Source organism: Lissotriton vulgaris, chromosome 1_1 (assembly GCF_964263255.1).
Source record: "Lissotriton vulgaris chromosome 1_1, aLisVul1.2, whole genome shotgun sequence".
Lineage (NCBI taxonomy): Eukaryota > Metazoa > Chordata > Amphibia > Caudata > Salamandridae > Lissotriton > Lissotriton vulgaris.
The window spans coordinates 304,972,827-304,991,750 of NC_141685.1; positions in this window are offsets into that span (position 1 = coordinate 304,972,827).

Here is an 18,924-nt window from a genome sequence, read left to right on the forward strand (position 1 = left end):
CACATATTCGAGGCGGCAGGGGCACGTGATGAGGTACACTACGTTGCAGCTGTTGCACGTTGTAAAGTTTCGCTGTTCCCAGGTTGATCCATTTCTAAAAACCAGGTTGTTGGTCTTCTTTGTCAGGCAACATACTTTACATTGACCACATGGATGGTGGCCTTTCACAAAGTTAGTGTCCCGTCCTTGGTTATTGTTGATGGTCTTTGGTCTAGTGTGTACAAGGATGTCCCGTATGCTCCTCCCCTTCCTGTGGGAGAACATAGGTTTAGGTAACTGGAGTCCCCCACTGTTTAGAATACTCCAATGTTTGTTGATGACTTTCGAAACCCTGTCTGAGCAGGTGTTGAATGTGGTAATGCATATGGGTCTCTGTTCCTCTTCTTTGGGTGTCTTTTCTTCCAGTAGGCTCTCCTTGCAATTGTTCCGTGCCCTCTTACATGCCTGATTTATTATCCTTTCTGGATATTGGCGGACTGCTAGTTTCTTCTTCAGATCCTTTGATTGGACCTTGAAACTCTCAATTTCCGTGTAATTCCATCTTAGACGGAGGAATTGTCCGTAGGGCAAGGTTATCTCTGAGATGTTTGGGGTGGAAACTCCGGTACAAGAGGAGGCAGTTCCAGGCTGTGCTTTTGAAATGTGTTGTCATCATTAGCCTTCCATCTCTTGAGAGATGTTCAGGTCAAGGAACACCAGACTGGTTCTGGAGACCGTGCTGGTGAACTTGAGAAATTCGGCTTGAAAGTTCAGCCATGTCAGGAATTGTTGTGATGTATCCTCATCCCCATCCCAAATGATCAGAATATCGTCAATGTATCTCTTCCAAACTTTTATCCTTTGTCTGAATGGGTTATTGGGGTGTAGGATCCTCCTGGTTTCCAAATTGTGTACGTAAAGACCAGCTATGCTGGGAGCAAATGTGCTCCCCTTGCTGGTCCCATGTTTTTGTAAGTACAGAGTCCCGTCATATTCGAAGAAATTCTCCTTTAAAGCGAGGGAGCAGCACTCCATCACGATGTTCCTAGATGTCTGGTATTCCCAGTCGTCATCAAATAGGACGTCTTCAATGATACTGAGAGTCTCATTGTGGGGGAGACTCGTATAGAGACTCTCTACATCACAACTGATCATTAGTTGGCAATTTGGATCAAAGGGTAGGTCTTCCAGCAAATTCAGTACATCCTTAGTATCCCTCAGGTATGTACTAGTGCGTTACACCATCAGGCGTAAGAAAGCATCTGCAAATTTTGAGATCGGTTCCAACACTGAACCGATGCCAGACACAATCGGTCATCCTGGGGGGTTATCCAATCGTTTGTGTTTCTTGGTTAACGTATATAGGTATGGTGTCCTTGGGTTTTTTTGACACAGAAAATCACCTTCCTTCTTTGTTATCCAGCTGTGGGCCAGTGCTTCTTCCACCATGGTGTTGATTTTTACTTGGATCCTCTCGGTTGGATCAGTCCTGAGTATTTCATAGTTTTGTTGGTCCTGAAACAATCTCACGCATTCATTATTGTATTGCAATTTGCTCTGTATGACCGTCGCTCCCCCTTTGTCCGCTGGTTTTATTATCAAGTCGGGGTTGTTGCTCAGTTCATGTAAGGCTTCTCGTTCATCCTTGGTGATGTTTTGGAAAACCTTCTTTTCCTTTGGGTCCATATCCTTGATGTCTTTCATAACCGCCTTCTCAAAAGTAAGGAGTTCCACAGGTAGGGTACTGTCCAAAGGTGTGAAATTAGACTTGGGTCGGAGACCTGTGTCTCCCAAATCCGTTATTTTTTCTTTGTCCCTGAAGAAAACCTGTATCTTCAAACGTCGTATGAACTCTTGGATTTCCTTGCAGAGAAGGAATTTGTCCATGTTGGCTGTTGGGACATACCCCAGGCCTTTTTCCAAAACTCTCATCTGAGCTTCTGTCAGGGTTGAATCGGTCAGGTTTACAACAAGGCTTACTTCCTGTTCTTTGATGCCCCTGTCATGCTCCTTGTTGCCACTCTCGGTGGATCTTCTTCTCCTTCGGTCCAGTGTACGGTCGTTCCCCTCCGGTTGCGCCCCCCTGGTTGCCAACATGGCGCACCTCTAAAAAAGGATTCTGATTGTAATAGCCATAGTCTTGTTGTTGATAGGACCATGGTGGGTATGGTCCTTGTGGGTGTTGAAATGGTGGGGGCCCGTATTGCTGGTGTGGGTACATCATTGGCGGCGGATGGTTGTTCCAACTTCTCACTCCCTGGTAGTGTGATCGTCGATAGTTCTGGCGAGTGCCTTGGTATCCTCGTCCTCTTTCTCTGCTTGAGTTTGAGCCGGTGGAACCGCTGTCTGAGGAGTCATCATCAGTGGTGTTGGTTCTAGTGAAACGGTAATCATCCTTGATGTAGGGATAGACCTTCTCTTGTGTCCTTCTAGATGTATCCTTCTTGAATTTCTCGTACTTGATTAGTTTCAAGGATGTTTCGAAATCATTGAGTGTTTTATTCAATTCTTCCAAGTGTTTTTTGAGTGCAGCAGGGGACTCGTAGTTCTTCAGTCGAACTTCAATGGCTTGAATTTCAATTTTTAAATCAGATGCTAGTCTGCTGGCTGTTTTTATAATTAGTACAATCCAGTCCCGGGTGCATCGCCACGAGATCTGGGACCAGTCAATTCTGAAAGTTTTATCCTCAAGGAAAGTGAACGGTTCGTTATGGACCACCAAGCCTGGTGGTGCTGTATTTACTCTTAGATACTCTGACATGAGTAGGCCATGGAGCGCAGTCTTGATCTTGGTTCTCCTCAATTCCTCCAGTTCGTCCCAGTCGCTGTTACTCGTACAAGGCACTGTCGTGTTAAGCCCCTCAAAAGTGCCTAGTGATGACATGAGGTTTGAAATTTCTTCCTCTGTAAAGGCAAGTCCTAGATTGGACATGTTTCAACTTGTATTTCACTTGTCGTATGGAACTTCCGTGGTAGTGGAATGTGTAAAGGTAAGTGGAGGTGTTATATCTCTTTGTGAAGAAGTTGGTAGTTGGACTTCCGCAGCTGCACGCTGACTGTAATTCCAAACAATCAATTGGGGAAGTGTAGAGGAGATGATAGAATCACCCTCCTGAACTAGACTTGTAAACAATGGGATTCTATCAATGAGTCAGGTGACTAATTTTATATGATTTTGTATATTCTCTAAACTCGTGGATACACTGCAATTTGAAAATCAGGCCTCTCTGCGAGTGGCAGAATGAGGGCACTGTGTGTTTTTAAAATACCCCTCACACACTATGAATCCCATAGTGTCATTCTCCCATCATTGGGGGCTTCCCGTCTCTCTACGGGGCGGGGCGTGCTTCGACCTACGAGTGACGCAGGAGCACTTATATTTTTGACAATAGGCTATGTGATGTGATGAGGATAGTGATATGTGTTAGGGAGTGTAGGGACCTATTTACGTGAATGGTAGTGTAAAAAAAGGGTAAAAATTCCCTGGCTAGTCGAAAAAATTAACTTTAATTGCTTCGCAAGCTGGGAACATTAAAAAGGGGGTTAGTAAGTAGAATTACAAGTGTGGTCTACTTTGTCGGCATGACATGTTTCATAGGCAGACCCCTCCTGCCTACTCATCAGGACCTCTGTTGATCCCTACAAAAAAACTCAATTCCAAACTAAATGTTAAATGCCCATGGTCCTAAAACTTAAGAGCAAAAATCGGCTGCTAGGTTTAGCCTCGCGGCTTGAGTTGGCCTTTAGTGAGGCAATATCACGAAAAATGACCTAATATGGCCTCTGTGGAAAGAAAAAGAGAAAAAGGGTATGGTTGTAGAATTACAATATGTAAAGCACAATTCATACATGGCTCATTGTTGTGTGAGTCACAATGCGGCTTAGTATCCCAAAGTATTCTCAACATTAATTATGTATATGATCCGATGAACTGCCATTCGCCATCGTGGCCAAAGGGTATGGACCCTTGGAAAACTTCAACAAAGCGTAATACACACTTCAAACACAAACACATATTCACAATCCAAAACGACCCATCTGGTGGTGGGTTTTTTAACAAGCAAGGGTGTGGGCCTCCTTGCAGTTCCAGGACAAGTGTCTAGTCAAGAAAAAGCGTCTCACTAGCAGCGTGACATCAAAAACATCCACTCATCATACTGATAAATGGGTCATTATCACACATGCCGGTTGATGTATTATTTGTGAATAAAACGGCAAATGATGGCGTAATGCCTCCCAGACATCAACCTATTAAGCTCCCAAATGCGTCATAGTCAAACATGCTGGTTGAAATAATGATCGTAAAAACGAACGACAGCAAATGATGGCAAATGCCTCCAAATGTGCAAGCATGCTACAATTGATACATACATTTGAAGCGTGGTGATAGGGCCTCATGAGCCTGCGTCTTTGGGTGATTAGTTGACTGGTTACTATGGAGGAAAGTTTAAAACATAGTCACTCACGCTGTTTTTGGGCGGCAGAATCTCACTGTCAGATACGCGCCCCTCCGCTATCACAAGACCACGTTTTTAAAGACCCATGGTCAGGGTCTCACTCACGTGACCGCATGCCTAATCTGGCTTTATTCCATACCCTTCAGCAGCTCCGTGGATGTGACCGGAGTCCTGCCTCGGCTTGTGTTCTTATACCGGAAGAAAAGCCTAGTCATGATTGCCTTTGAAAAAAGACTCGAGAGCTGACCCAAAATGGCGGCGCCCATCGGGACACTGCTGGTCTGTAGTCTGTCGTCTATCTTTTCTTCTCTTGATCGCGTTTTTTGGACACTCTGCGCAGTATTTTCTAAATAAATCTCATTCATGCCGCAACATATTAAATTAATTTGGAAGCGATTTTTATTATTATTTTAGTTAGCTTGTCAGAAGGCTCCCTGAATGTGATAGGGGGGGTCGAACTTTCTTAAAAGTGAAAGGTGTCATGTTGAATGTATGAACCATATTCCCAGCCTGGTCAGAGTCTATGCACTGTCTTTATAAGAAATGGGGAGCTATTCGTGGGTCCTTCCACAAGACATGTTGCACTATGTTCGTCAATATTATGCTAAGTCTCACATTAGCCCATGTTCTCATTGTTTTATTCTGTCTGCTGAAACTATCATACGGAGAGCCTAATGGTTTAAGATCTCAAGGTCGCATTATTCTCGTGTCATCATGATACTGTTGCTTTGGCATGCCATGCGATAGATGTATGGCGCAATCGTTAATGTGATGGATGGCCGTTCCAAACGTCAGAGTTGGCTTCATGGAATATCATCATTAAGGCCGTAGTTGTTAGTGTCATGTTGAATGTATGAACCATATTCCCAGCCTGGTCAGAGTCTATGCACTGTGTTTATAAGAAATGGGGAGCTATTCGTGTGTCCTTCCACAAGACATGTTGCACTATGTTCGTCAATATTATGCTAAGTCTCACATCAGTCCATGTTCTTATTGTTTTATTCTGTCTGCTGAAACTATCATACGGATAGCCTAATGGTTTAAGATCTCAAGGTCTCATTGTTCTTGTGTCATCATGATTACTGTTGCTGTGGCATGCCATGCGATGGGTGTATGGCGCAATCGTTAATGTGATGGATGGCCGTTCCAAACGTCAGAGTTGGCCCCATGGAATATCATCATTAAGGCAGTAGTTGCTAGTGTCCAAGCTGAACACCCACCTTTGTTCTTTCTCCAAGAGCATATGTTCCCTGGATACCTGCTCTATCACTGTCCATGAGATATCATCAGGCTTGTGTCCTTTCTCCAAAAAGTGAGCGGTCAGCTTAGTACTAGCTCTTTGGCATCTGATTGTGCTCTTATGTTCCCCGATCCTGGTCTTGATTGCCCTGCTAGTCATTCCCACATATTCGAGGCCGCAGGGGCAGGTGATGAGGTACACTACGTTGCAACTGTTTCACGTTGTAAAGTTTCGCTGTTCCCAGGTTGATCCATTTCTAAAAACCAGGTTGTTGGTCTTCTTTCAATCAATCAATCAGTGATACTTATATAGCGCGCTAACTACCCGTAGGGTCTCAAGGCGCTGGGGGGGGGGGGGGGGGGTGCCGCTACTGCTCGAACAGCCAGGTCTTCAGCTTCTTCCTGAAGGCGAGGTGGTCTTGGGTCAGGCGCAGGTCGGTCGGGAGGGAGTTCCAAGTCTTGGCGGCCAGGTAGGAGAAGGACCTTCCTCCCGTAGTCGCTCTTCGGATGCGGGGGACGGCGGCGAGAGCGTGGTTGGCTGATCGGAGGTGGCGATTGGGAGCGTAGAAGTTGATTCGGCTGTTGAGGTAGCTCGGACCCTGGTTGTGTAGGGCTTTGTGTGCGTGGGTGAGGAGGCGGAAGGTGATTCTTTTGTTGACGGGGAGCCAGTGGAGGTCTCTCAGATGTCCGGTGATGTGGCTGGTTCGTGGGATGTCGAGGATGAGTCTGGCTGAGGCGTTCTGGATCCGCTGGAGTCTCTTCTGGAGCTTGGCGGTGGTACCGGCGTAGAGGGCGTTGCCGTAGTCCAGTCGGCTGGTGACGAGGGCCTGGGTGACGGTCTTCCTGGTCTCGGAGGGGATCCACCAGAAGATCTTTCGTAGCATGCGTAGGATGTTGAAGCACGCCGAGGAGACGTTGTTGACTTGCCTGGTCATGGAGAGGGAGGAGTCCAGGATGAAGCCCAGGTTGCGTGCATGGTCTGTCGGTATGGGTGCGGTGCCCAGGGCGGGAGGCCACCAGGAGTCGTCCCAGGCGGAGGGTGAAGAGCCCAGGATGAGGACCTCCGTCTTGTCAGAGTTCAGTTTCAGGCGGCTGGTCGTCATCCACTCGGCTACCTCTTTCATCCCTTCGTGCAGGTTGGCTCTGGCGGAGGCGGGGTCGTTGGTCAGGGAGAGGATCAGCTGGGTGTCGTCGGCGTAGGAGATTATGCTGAGGTTGTGTTTGCGTACGATGGCCGCGAGGGGGCTCATGTAGACGTTGAAGAGGGTGGGGCTCAGAGATGACCCTTGAGGGACGCCGCAGATGACTTCGGAGGCCTCTGACTTGTACGGTGGTAGGCGGACTCTCTGTGTTCTTCCGTCGAGGAAGGAGATGATCCATTCCAGCGCCTTGTCCTGGATTCCGACGTTGCTGAGGCGCTGTACTAGGGTGCGGTGGCAGACAGTGTCGAATGCCGCAGAGAGGTCTAGGAGGATGAGGGCCGCTGTTTCTCCATTGTCCATCAGGGCTCGGATGTCATCGGTGGCGGCGATGAGGGCGGTCTCGGTGCTGTGATTGGCTCGGAAGCCTGACTGTGAGGGGTCGAGGGATCCGTTCGTCTCGAGGAAGGCGGCCATCTGCTTGTTGACGGTCTTCTCGATGACTTTGGCTGGAAACGGGAGGAGCGAGATGGGGCGGTAGTTCTTGAGTTCAGTGGGGTCCGCTGTTGGTTTCTTGAGGAGAGCGCTGAGTTTGGCGTGTTTCCAGCTCTCAGGGAAGGTGGCGGTGTCGAAGGAGGTGTTGATGATGTCCCGCAGGTGGGGTGCGATGACAGCGTCGGCCTTGTTGAAGACGTGGTGAGGGCAGGGGTCGGTCGGTGATCCGGAGTGGATGGAGTTCATAGTGCGTATGGTGTCTTCGGTGCTGATCGGGGTCCAGGCGTGGAGGGTGGTGGTGGGGGGTGGTTGTTCGGTCATGGTGTGCGTTGGTTGGTTGTTGAAGCTGTTGTGTATGTCCGCGATCTTGTTGTGGAAGTATGAAGCGAGGGAGTTGCAGAGGTCTTGCGATGGGGTGATGTCGTTGTTTCCTGCGCTGGGGTTGGAGAGCTCTTTCACGATGTTGAAGAGCTCCTTGCAGTTGTGTGCGTTGTTGTCCAACCGGTCCTTGAATGCTGTTTTCTTGGCGGCGCGGATCAGCTGGTGGTGCTTCCGGGTGGCAAGCTTGAGGGAGGTCCTGTTGTCCGGTGTAGGTTCCCTTCTCCAGACTTTCTCGAGGGCTCGGCAGTTCTTCTTGGAGCTCTTGAGTTCGTCGGTGAACCACGGGGCTTTCTTGCTGCCGGGTCTGCTGGGCGGGGTCCTCAGCGGGGCGAGCTCGTCCGCGCAGTTGCTGATCCACTTCGTGAGGTTGTCGGCGGCCTGGCTGGGGTTCGCTGAGCTGGCAGGAGGGTGCTGGCTCAGGGAGGTGGCGAGCTGGTCTGCTGTGATCTTGTTCCAGCTTCTGCGGGCGGCCTGTTGCTGGTGGCGGTGGGTCGTCGTTCTCTTGAAGGTGAAGTGGACGCAGCTGTGGTCCGTCCATTGAAGCTCTGTGGCGTTGCTGAAGTCGATGTCTGGGCTGGAGGAGAAGACTGCGTCCAGTGTGTGTCCGGCGAGGTGGGTGGGGGTGGACACCAGTTGCTTGAGTCCAAGATTGGCGAGGTTGTCGAGCAGAGTGCTGGTGTTGCGGTCGTTGTTGTTCTCCAGATGGAAGTTGAGGTCGCCTAGGAGGATGTAGTCAGCGGAGGGGAGGGCATGCGGGCTGACGAAGTCGGCGATGTCCTCGCTGAATTGTGTGCGTGGTCCCGGGGGTCGGTAGATCAGGGTGCCTCTGAGGGTGGTGTTCGGGCTGGTGTGGATCTGGAAATGCAGGTGTTCGGCGGTGTTCAGGGTGTTGTCGGTGCTGGTCGTGAGACGGATGGTGTTCCTGTGGATGATGGCGATGCCTCCTCCCATCTGGTTGGCGTTGCGGTCCCTCCGGACGATCTTGTAGCCCTCTGGGATAGCGATGGCGATGTCGGGAGCTGAAGAGGCGTTCATCCAGGTCTCCGTGAGGAAGGCGACGTCAGGGGCTGTGGCGTCTAGAAGGTTCCAGAGTTCGATGGCGTGTCTGTGGACGGAGCGGGTGTTGAGCAGGATGCACTTGAGGTGGGTGCTGCTGGCGTTCGACTTGGTGGGTGCTGGTGCGAGGCAGGTCCGGATGCAGGTGAACTTGCAGGCGTGGCAGCTGAAGGGTCCGTGGGTGCGCCGAGGAGTGGCTTGATGGCATTCTGGGAGTCGGCCGGTGTTGAGTGCGATGAGGGTGGCGGCGGTGTACGTCAGGCGGGTCGGCCGGGGTCTTCGGGGGCCAGGGGTCCTGGCGCTGGTCGCGATCCGGTCGCGGACGGGCGCAGACGGGCTTACCTTTGGCGCGCCTTCGGCGCACAATCGGCGCGCCCGCTGCGCGTGACCGCTGCGCGTTCGCACGGTCGCCATTTAAGGCGAAGTGCGCGGGTAGGCGGAGCAGCTGGGAGGCGGGAGCGGGGAGGGAACAGAAGAGAAAAGGGGCGGGGCCAATGGCGGTGGCGGGAAGCGAGAGCGGAGGGCGGCGATGTAGGCGGTCAATCAGGAAGGAAACTGGACACGGCACAGAGGATACAATGAAATTAACAGGCACAAATTACGGGCAAAACAAAGAAAAACAGCTAAATACACGAACAGACGGCAAAAACAAACAAGCACAAATTACGGGCAAAACAAAGAAAAACAGCTAAATACACGAACAGACGGCAAAAACAAACAAGCACAAATACGGGCAAAACAAAGAAAAACAGCTAAATACACGAACAGACGGCAAAAACAAACAAGCACAAATTACGGGCAAAACAAAGAAAAACAGCTAAATACACGAACAGACGGCAGAAACAAACAAGCACAAATTTAGGGCAAAACAACTGGAAAACCAGAGGGGAGCGACCACGGCGTCAGCGAGGCCGGCGGCGAGGCAGAAGGCAGGCAGAGGGAAACACACGCAGCAGCTGGTGGCCGTGCGGCGCGGGGGTGTCCCACAAGTGTCAGGCAACATACTTTACATTGACCACATGGATGGTGGCCTTTCACAAAGTTAGTGTCCCGTCCTTGGTTATTGTTGATGGTCTTTGGTCTAGTGTGTACAAGGATGTCCCGTATGCTCCTCCCCTCCTGTGGGAGAACATAGGTTTAGGTGACTGGAGTCCCCCACTGTTTAGAATACTCCAATGTTTGTTGATGACTTTCGAAACCCTTTCTGAGTAGGTGTTGAATGTGGCAATGCTTATGGGTCTCAGTTCCTCTTCTTTGGGTGTCTTTTCTTCCAGGAGGCTCTCCTTGCAATTGTTCCGTGCCCTCTTACATGCCTGATTTATTATCCATTCTGGATATTGGCGGACTGCTAGTTTCTTCTTCAGATCCTTTGATTGGACCTTGAAACTCTCAATTTCCGTGCAATTCCATCTTAGACGGAGGAATTGTCCGTAGGGCAGGTTATCTCGGAGATGTTTGGGGTGGAAACTCTGGTACAAGAGGAGGCAGTTCCTGGCTGTGCTTTTGAAATGTGTTGTCGTCATTAGCCTTCCATCTCTTGGGAAGATGTTCAGGTCAAGGAACACCAGACTGGTTCTGGAGACCGTGCTGGTGAACTTGAGAAATTCGTCTTGAAAGTTCAGCCATGTCAGGAATTGTTGTGATGTATCCTCATCCCCATCCCAAATGATCAGAATATCGTCGATGTATCTCTTCCAAACTTTTATCCTTTGTTTGAATGGGTTTTTGGGGTGTAGGATCCTCCTGGTTTCCAAATTGTGTACGTAAAGACCAGCTATGCTGGGAGCAAATGTGCTCCCCATGCTGGTCCCATGTTTTTGTAAGTACAGAGTCTCGTCATATTCGAAGAAATTCTCCTTTAAAGCGAGGGAGAAGCACTCCATCACGATGTTCCTAGGTGTCTGGTATTCCCAGTCGTCATCAAATAGGACGTCTTCAATGATACTGAGCGTCTCATTGTTGGGGAGACTCGTATAGAGACTCTCTACATCACAACTGATCATTAGTTGGCAATTTGGATCAAAGGGGAGGTCTTCCAGCAAATTCAGTACATCCTTAGTATCCCTCAGGTATGTACTAGTGCGTTACACCATCGGGCGTAAGAAAGCATCTGCAAATTTTGAGATTGGTTCCAACACTGAACCGATGCCAGACACAATCGGTCGTCCTGGGGGGTTATCCAATCGTTTGTGTTTCTTGGGTAACGTATATAGGTATGGTGTCCTTGGGTTTTTTTGACACAGAAAATCACCTTCCTTCTTTGTTATCCAGCTGTGGGCCGGTGCTACTTCCACCATGGTGTTGATTTTTACTTGGATCCTCTCGGTTGGATCAGTCCTGAGTATTTCATAGTTTCGTTGGTCCTGAAGCAATCTCACGCATTCATTATTGTATTGTAATTTGCTCTGTATGACCGTCGCTCCCCCTTTGTCCGCTGGTTTTATTATCAAGTCGGGGTTGTTGCTCAGTTCATGTAAGGCTTCTCGTTCATCCTTGGTGATGTTTTGGAAAACCTTCTTTTCCTTTGGGTCCATATCCTTGATGTCTTTCATAACCGCCTTCTCAAAAGTAAGGAGTTCCACAGGTAGGGTACTGTCCAAAGGTGTGAAATTAGACTTGGGTCGGAGACCTGTGTCTCCCAAATCCGTTATTTTTTCTTTGTCCCTGAAGAAAACCTGTATCTTCAAACGTCGTATGAACTCTTGGATTTCCTTGCAGAGAAGGAATTTGTCCATGTTGGCTGTTGGGACATACCCCAGGCCTTTTTCCAAAACTCTTATCTGAGCTTCTGTTGCCATGTTGGCAACCGGGGGCGCAACTGGAGGGGAACGACCGTACACTGGACCGAAGGAGAAGCAGATCCTCCGAGAGTGGCAACAAGGAGCATGACAGGGGCATCCAAGAACAGGAAGTAAGCCTCGTTGTAAACCTGACCGATTCAACCCTGACAGAAGCTCAGGTGAGAGTTTTGGAAAAAGGCCTGGGGTATGTCCCAACAGCCAACACGGACAAATTCCTTCTCTGCAAGAAAATCCAAGAGTTCATACGATGTTTGAAGATACAGGTTTTCTTCAGGGACAAAGAAAAAATAACGGATTTGGGAGACACAGGTCTCCGACCCAAGTCTAATTTCACACCTTTGGACAGTACCCTACCTGTGGAACTCCTTACTTTTGAGAAGGCGGTTATGAAAGACATCAAGGATATGGACCCAAAGGAAAAGAAGGTTTTCTAAAACATCACCAAGGATGAATGAGAAGCCTTACATGAACTGAGCAACAACCCCGACTTGATAATAAAACCAGCGGACAAAGGGGGAGTGACGGTCATACAGAGCAAATTACAATACAATAATGAATGCGTGAGATTGCTTCAGGACCAACGAAACTATGAAATACTCAGGACTGATCCAACCGAGAGGATCCAAGTAAAAATCAACACCATGGTGGAAGAAGCACTGGCCCACAGCTGGATAACAAAGAAGGAAGGTTATTTTCTGTGTCAAAAAAACCCAAGGACACCATACCTATATACATTACCCAAGATACACAAACGATTGGATAACCCCCAGGACGACCGATCGTGTCTGGCATCTGTTCAGTGTTGGAACCGATCTCAAAATTTGCAGATGCTTTCTTACGCCCGATGGTGTAACGCACTAGTACATACCTGAGGGATACTAAGGATGTACTGAATTTGCTGGAAGACCTACCCTTTGATCCAAATTGCCAACTAATGATCAGTTGTGATGTAGAGAGTCTCTATACGAGTCTCCCCCACAATGAGACGCTCAGTATCATTGAAGACGTCTTATTTGATGACGACTGGGAATACCAGACACCTAGGAACATTGTGATGGAGTGCTGCTCCCTCGCTTTAAAGGAGAATTTCTTCGAATATGACGGGACTCTGTACTTACAAAAACATGGGACCAGCATGGGGAGCACATTTGCTCCCAGCATAGCTGGTCTTTACGTACGCAATTTGGAAACCAGGAGGATCCTACACCCCAATAACCTATTCAGACAAAGGATAAAAGTTTGGAAGAGATACATCGACGATATTCTAATCATTTGGGATGGGGATGAGGATACATCACAACAATTCCTGACATGGCTGAACTTTCAAGACGAATTTCTCAAGTTAACCAACATGGTCTCCAGAACCAGTCTGGTGTTCCTTGACCTGAACATCTTCCCAAGAGATGGAAGGCTAATGACGACAACACATTTCAAAAGCACAGCCAGGAACTGCCTCCTCTTGTACCAGAGTTTCCACCCCAAACATCTCCGAGATAACCTGCCCTACGGACAATTCCTCCATTTAAGACGGAATTGCACGGAAATTGAGAGTTTCAAGGTCCAATCAAAGGATCTGAAGAAGAAACTAGCAGTCCGCCAATATCCAGAAAGGATAATAAATCAGGCATGTAAGAGGGCACGGAACAATTGCAGGGAGAGCCTCCTGGAAGAAAAGACACCCAAAGAAGAGGAACAGAGACCCATATGCATTACCACATTCAACACCTGCTCAGAAAGGGTTTCAAAAGTCATCAACAAACATTGCAGTATTCTAAACAGTGGGGGACTCCAGTTACCTAAACCTATGTTTTCCCACAGGAGGGGGAGGAGCACACGGGACATCCTTGTACACACTAGACCAAAGACCATCAACAATAACCAAGGACGGGACACTAACTTTGTGAAAGGCCACCATCCATATGGTCAATGTAAAGTATGTTGCCTGACAAAGAAGACCAACAACCTGGTTTTTAGAAACGGATCAACCTGGGAACAGCAAAACTTTACAACGTGCAACAGTTGCAACATAGTGTACCTCATCACGTGCCCCTGCCGCCTCGAATATGTGGGAATGACTAGCAAGGCAATCAAGACCAGGATAGGGTAACACAAGAGCACAATCATATGCCAAAGAGCTAGTACTAAGCTGACCGCTCACTTTTTGGAGAAAGGACACAAGCCTGATGATATCTCATGGACAGTGATAGAGCAGGTATCCAGGGAACATATGCTCTTGGAGAAAGAACAAAGGTGGGTGTTCCGCTTGGACACTAACAACTACGGCCTTAATGATGATATTCCATGGGGCCAACTCTGACGTTTGGAACGCCCATCCATCACATTAACGATTGAGCCATACACCCATCGCATGAAATGCCACAGCAACAGTAATCATGATGACACAAGAACAATGAGACCTTGAGATCTTAAACCATTAGGCTATCCGTATGATAGTTTCAGCAGACAGAAAAAAACAATAAGAACATGGGCTAATGTGAGACTTAGCATAATATTGACGAACATAGTGCAACATGTCTTGTGGAAGGACCCACGAATAGCTCCCCATTTCTTATAAAGACAGTGCATAGACTCTGACCAGGCTGGGAATATGGTTCATATATTCAACATGACACTAACAACTACAGCCTTAATGATGATATTCCATGGGGCCAACTCTGACGTTTGGAACGGCCATCCATCACATTAACGATTGCGCCATACACCCATCGCATGGCATGCCACAGCAACAGTAATCATGATGACACGTAAACAATGAGACCTTGAGATCTTAAACCATTACGCTATCCGTATGATAGTTTCAGCAGACAGAATAAAACAATAAGAACATGGGCTAATGTGAGACTTAGCATAATATTGACGAACATAGTGCAACATGTCTTGTGGAAGGACCCACGAATAGCTCCCCATTTCTTATAAAGACAGTGCATAGACTCTGACCAGGCTGGGAATATGGTTCATACATTCAACATGACACCTTTCACTTTTAAGAAAGTTCGAGCCCGCCTATCACATTCGGGGAGCCTTCTAGCAAGCTAACTAAAATAATAATAAAAATCGCTTCCAAATTAATTTAATATGTAGCGGCATGAATGAGATTTATTTAGAAAGTACTGCGCAGATTTTCCAAAAAACGCGATCAAGAGAAGAAAAGATAGACGACAGACTACAGACCAGCAGTGTCCCGATGGGCGCCGCCATTTTGGGTCAGCTCTCTAGTCTTTTTTCAAAGGCAATCATGACTAGGCTTTTCTTCCGGTATAAGAACACAAGCAGAGGCAGGACTCCGGTCACATCCACGGAGCTGCTGAAGGGTATGGAATAAAGCCAGATTAGGCATGCGGTCACGTAAGTGAGACCCTGACCATGGGTCTTTAAAAACTTGGTCTTGTGATAGCGGAAGGGTGCGTATCTGACAGTGAGATTCTGCCGCCTAAAAACAGCGTGAGTGACTATGTTTTAAACTTTCCTCCAAAGTCAACTAATCACCCTTAGACGCAGGCTCATGAGGCCCTATCACCACGCTTCAAATGTATGTATCAATTGTAGCATGCTTGCACATTTAGAGGCATTTGCCATCATTTGCTGTCGTTCGTTTTCACAATCATTATTTCAACCAGCATGTTTGACTATGACGCATTTGGGAGCTTAATAGGTTGATGTCTGGGAGGCATTATGCCATCATTTGCCGTTTTATTCACAAATAATACATCAACCGGCATGTGTGATAATGACCCATTTATCAGTATGATGAGTGGATGTTTTTGATGTCACGCTGCCAGTGAGACGTTTTTTCTTGACTAGACACTTGTCCTGGAACTGCAAGGAGGCCCACACCCTTGCTTGTTAAAAAAACCACCACCAGATGGGTCGTTTTGGATTGTGAATATGTGTTTGTGTTTGAAGTGTGTATCACGCTTTGTTGAAGTTTTCCAAGGGTCCATACCCTTTGGCCACGATGGCGAATGGTAGTTCATCGGGTCATATACATAATTAATGTTGAGAATACTTTGGGATACTAAGCCACATTGTGACTCACACAACAATGAGCCTTGTATGAATTGTGCTTTACATATTGTAATTCTACAACCACGTACCCTTTTTCTCTTTTTCTTTCCACAGAGACCATATTAGGTCATTTTTCATGATATTGCCTCACTAAAGGCCAACTCAAGCCCCGAGGCTATACCTAGCAGCCGATTTTTGCTGTTAAGTGTTAGCACCATAGGCATTTAACATTTAGTTTGGAATTGAGTTTTTTTGTAGGGATCAACAGAGGTCCTGATGAGTAGGCAGGAGGGGTCTGCCTATGAAACATGTCATATCGACAAAGTAGACCACACTTGTAATTCTACTTACTAACCCCCTTTTTAATGTTCCCAGCTTGCGTAGCCATTAAAGTTAATTTTTTCGACTAGCCAGGGGATTTTTACCCTTTTTTTTACACTACCATTCACGTAAATAGGCCCCTGCACTCCCTAACACATATCACTATCCTCATCACATCACATAGCCTATTGTCAAAAATATAAGTGCTCCTGCGTCACTCGTAGGTCGAAGCACGCCCTGCCCCGTAGAGGGACCGGAAGACCCCAATGATGGGAAAATGACACTATGGGATTCATAGTGTGTGAGGGGTATTTTAAAAACACACAGTGCCCTCATTCTGCCACTCACAGAGAGGCCTGATTTTCCAAATTGCAGTGTATCCACGAGTTTAGAGAATATACAAAATCATATAAAATTAGTCACCACTTACTCCGTACGAGTCGTACAGAGACCGTACGACTCTAATCTCCTTACGATTCTCCCTCAGAACCCGCTGTACGCAACATCTGTACGGTTCGCAGCTGGTTTTTACGACCCAGCATGTACGATACGTGTCGGGTAAGCACCGTACGACCCTTTTTCTACGGGAGCTGAAAACAGCCGTTAAAGCAGAGTTTGCGCCAAAACAGGTACAGAACGGTCCCCCCAGGTACTGTGCGTACCCCCCATGATCGCAGGGGTATGGTCCGTACACCTACGATCGTGGGGTACGGTTCGTACACCCCATGATCGCAGGGGTACGGTCTGTACACCTATGATCATGGGGTACGGTTCGTACACCCCATGATCATAGGGGTACGGTTCGTACACCTACGAACATGGGGTACGGTTCGTACAGCCCATGATCGTAGGGGTACGGACCGTACGGTGTGTATGTGTTTGTGTGCTTTTCCGTACGACTCACCCTTACCTGATGTGGACCGTACGAATCGCGTCCTCATACCCCGGTCCAGATCGTACTCGTCGGGTCGTACGGCATGTGTACGAGTCGTACGGCATGTGTACGAGTCGTACGGCATGTGTACGAGTTGTACGGTTCACGGTTTCAGCCTTGCAATACGTACGGATCGCGACGATTCGGACGGATTCACGGAATACGGATCGTACTACGCGACTCAGACGGACGGGTTTGATTCGTACGGAGAGGGCTCCGGATACAAATCGTACGGACGTTTTTTTTCCCGAATCGGAATCGACCTCATATGTACCAGGGTTTGTGGATTCCTCTGGAGTAGACCAAGAAAATAGCCAAAATATTTTTCAAATTTTGTGCCTTCAAACTACTTCCAGTCTGTCGTGGAAACCATTGTCGTGAACCCATAGGTGATCTCAGAAGGCTACAGATTTCTGAAAAGTCGAGAAGATTATGAATTCAGCAAGGGGTCATGTGTAGATCCCTCAAGATTTTCCCAAAGAATTATATTGAACAGGAGTAGAGAAAAATTGTCTGACAAGATTTTCATTTGTAACTTCTTGTCACAATGGCTGATTTACGAAAGCAATATACCCTTAGACCCATCTGGTGGCATGGCTATATAGGGTTTGAAGGGTGTCCAAGAATCCAAGGTACCCAGAGCCAATAAATGAGCTAAATTTTACGATGATTTATTATTGTATACTGAATATAGAGTAATTAATATGGTAAAATATTAAGGGTGAAAAGTGGGTGTATCCAGGATACCTATGTATTTCTAAAATGATCACCAGATAATGAGTTTAAGAATAGTGGTTATTTGTACATCTCTGAGTTTGTGAGTACCCATAATAGCATGTGATTTAAAGGGCATTTTATAAAATGTCTTATTTCTTAACCACTGGTTTGCATTCTATGCTTCTACATGTCTTTCGATGAAAAAAGGTACCTCATGTGTGTGAGTACGCCTTGTGTCCGGAAGAGGAAAGGGCCCAAATCGCAAAATGGGGACATCACATTTTTCCACTGAAAACTGGCCCCATTTTTACAGTGTGGGTAGGTGTTAATTTCAGGCCCTAGGTCAGCAGACACCTAGGGAAATCTACCAAACTTGCAAATGTTTTTTAAATTACACATTCAGGGGAGTCCAGGGTGGGATGACTAGCATGGGTTAAGGATCGATGCAGACCTCTCAATGGCCCCTCAAGTTTCTGCTGTGGCAGGATCCTGCATAGGTGTGTTGAGGCAATTGCGAAAGCTAGTCCCCATCTTATCTGCCTCCACGTCGATCGTATCCGCCACAGTCATTTCGAGACTTGATTATGGTAATGCCTTATACCTAGGCCTACCACAGAAGCTGTTGAGGAAGCTGCAGGTAATACAAAACGATGCGGCCAGGCTGATCCATTCTTTGCCTAGAAACGCGCATGTAACCCCACTGCTTCAGAAGCTGCACTGGCTCCCAGTGAAATTCCGAGTGCAATTCAAATGTCTCTGTGTGGCCCATAAGGCACTCTTTGGGAAAGCCCCAGAGTACATTAAGCAACGTCTAAAGAGGTACACTCCGGGGAGGCTACTGCGCTCAGGAACAACCCCCAACCTGTTTCAACCTAGGTTCAAATTAAAGACCAAAGGAGGCAGGGCCCTGTCCGTGCTCCTTCCACAACTGTGGAACGAGCTTCCACCTACCTTGAAAGCGGAATCGCAACTTCTACCTTTCAGAAAGAAACTAAAAACGTATCTTTTCAGAAAGGCCTTCATGACATCATAGGAGGTGAAACAACTGAGGTTCTAGGGTCATTAGTGTGTTATGTTCTTTCTGGTTAAGCGCTTAGAGACCGGCGGTGATAGGCGCTATACAAGCAATCCCTAACATAACATAACATAACATGGTTGTCCTTCCCCAAAGCTTTTGCATACCTTAAACTTTGAAAAATAAAACACACATTTTCCTCATATTTCTGTGCCAAAAATTTCCTGCTGGGAGCCACAAACCTCCTACCTCCCAACTTATCCTAAAGTCTCCTGATAAAAATTATACTTGAATAGGCCTAGTGCCGGCAACAGGAAAGGGCCCAATACGCAACATGGACACATCACATTTTTCCACTGAAAAC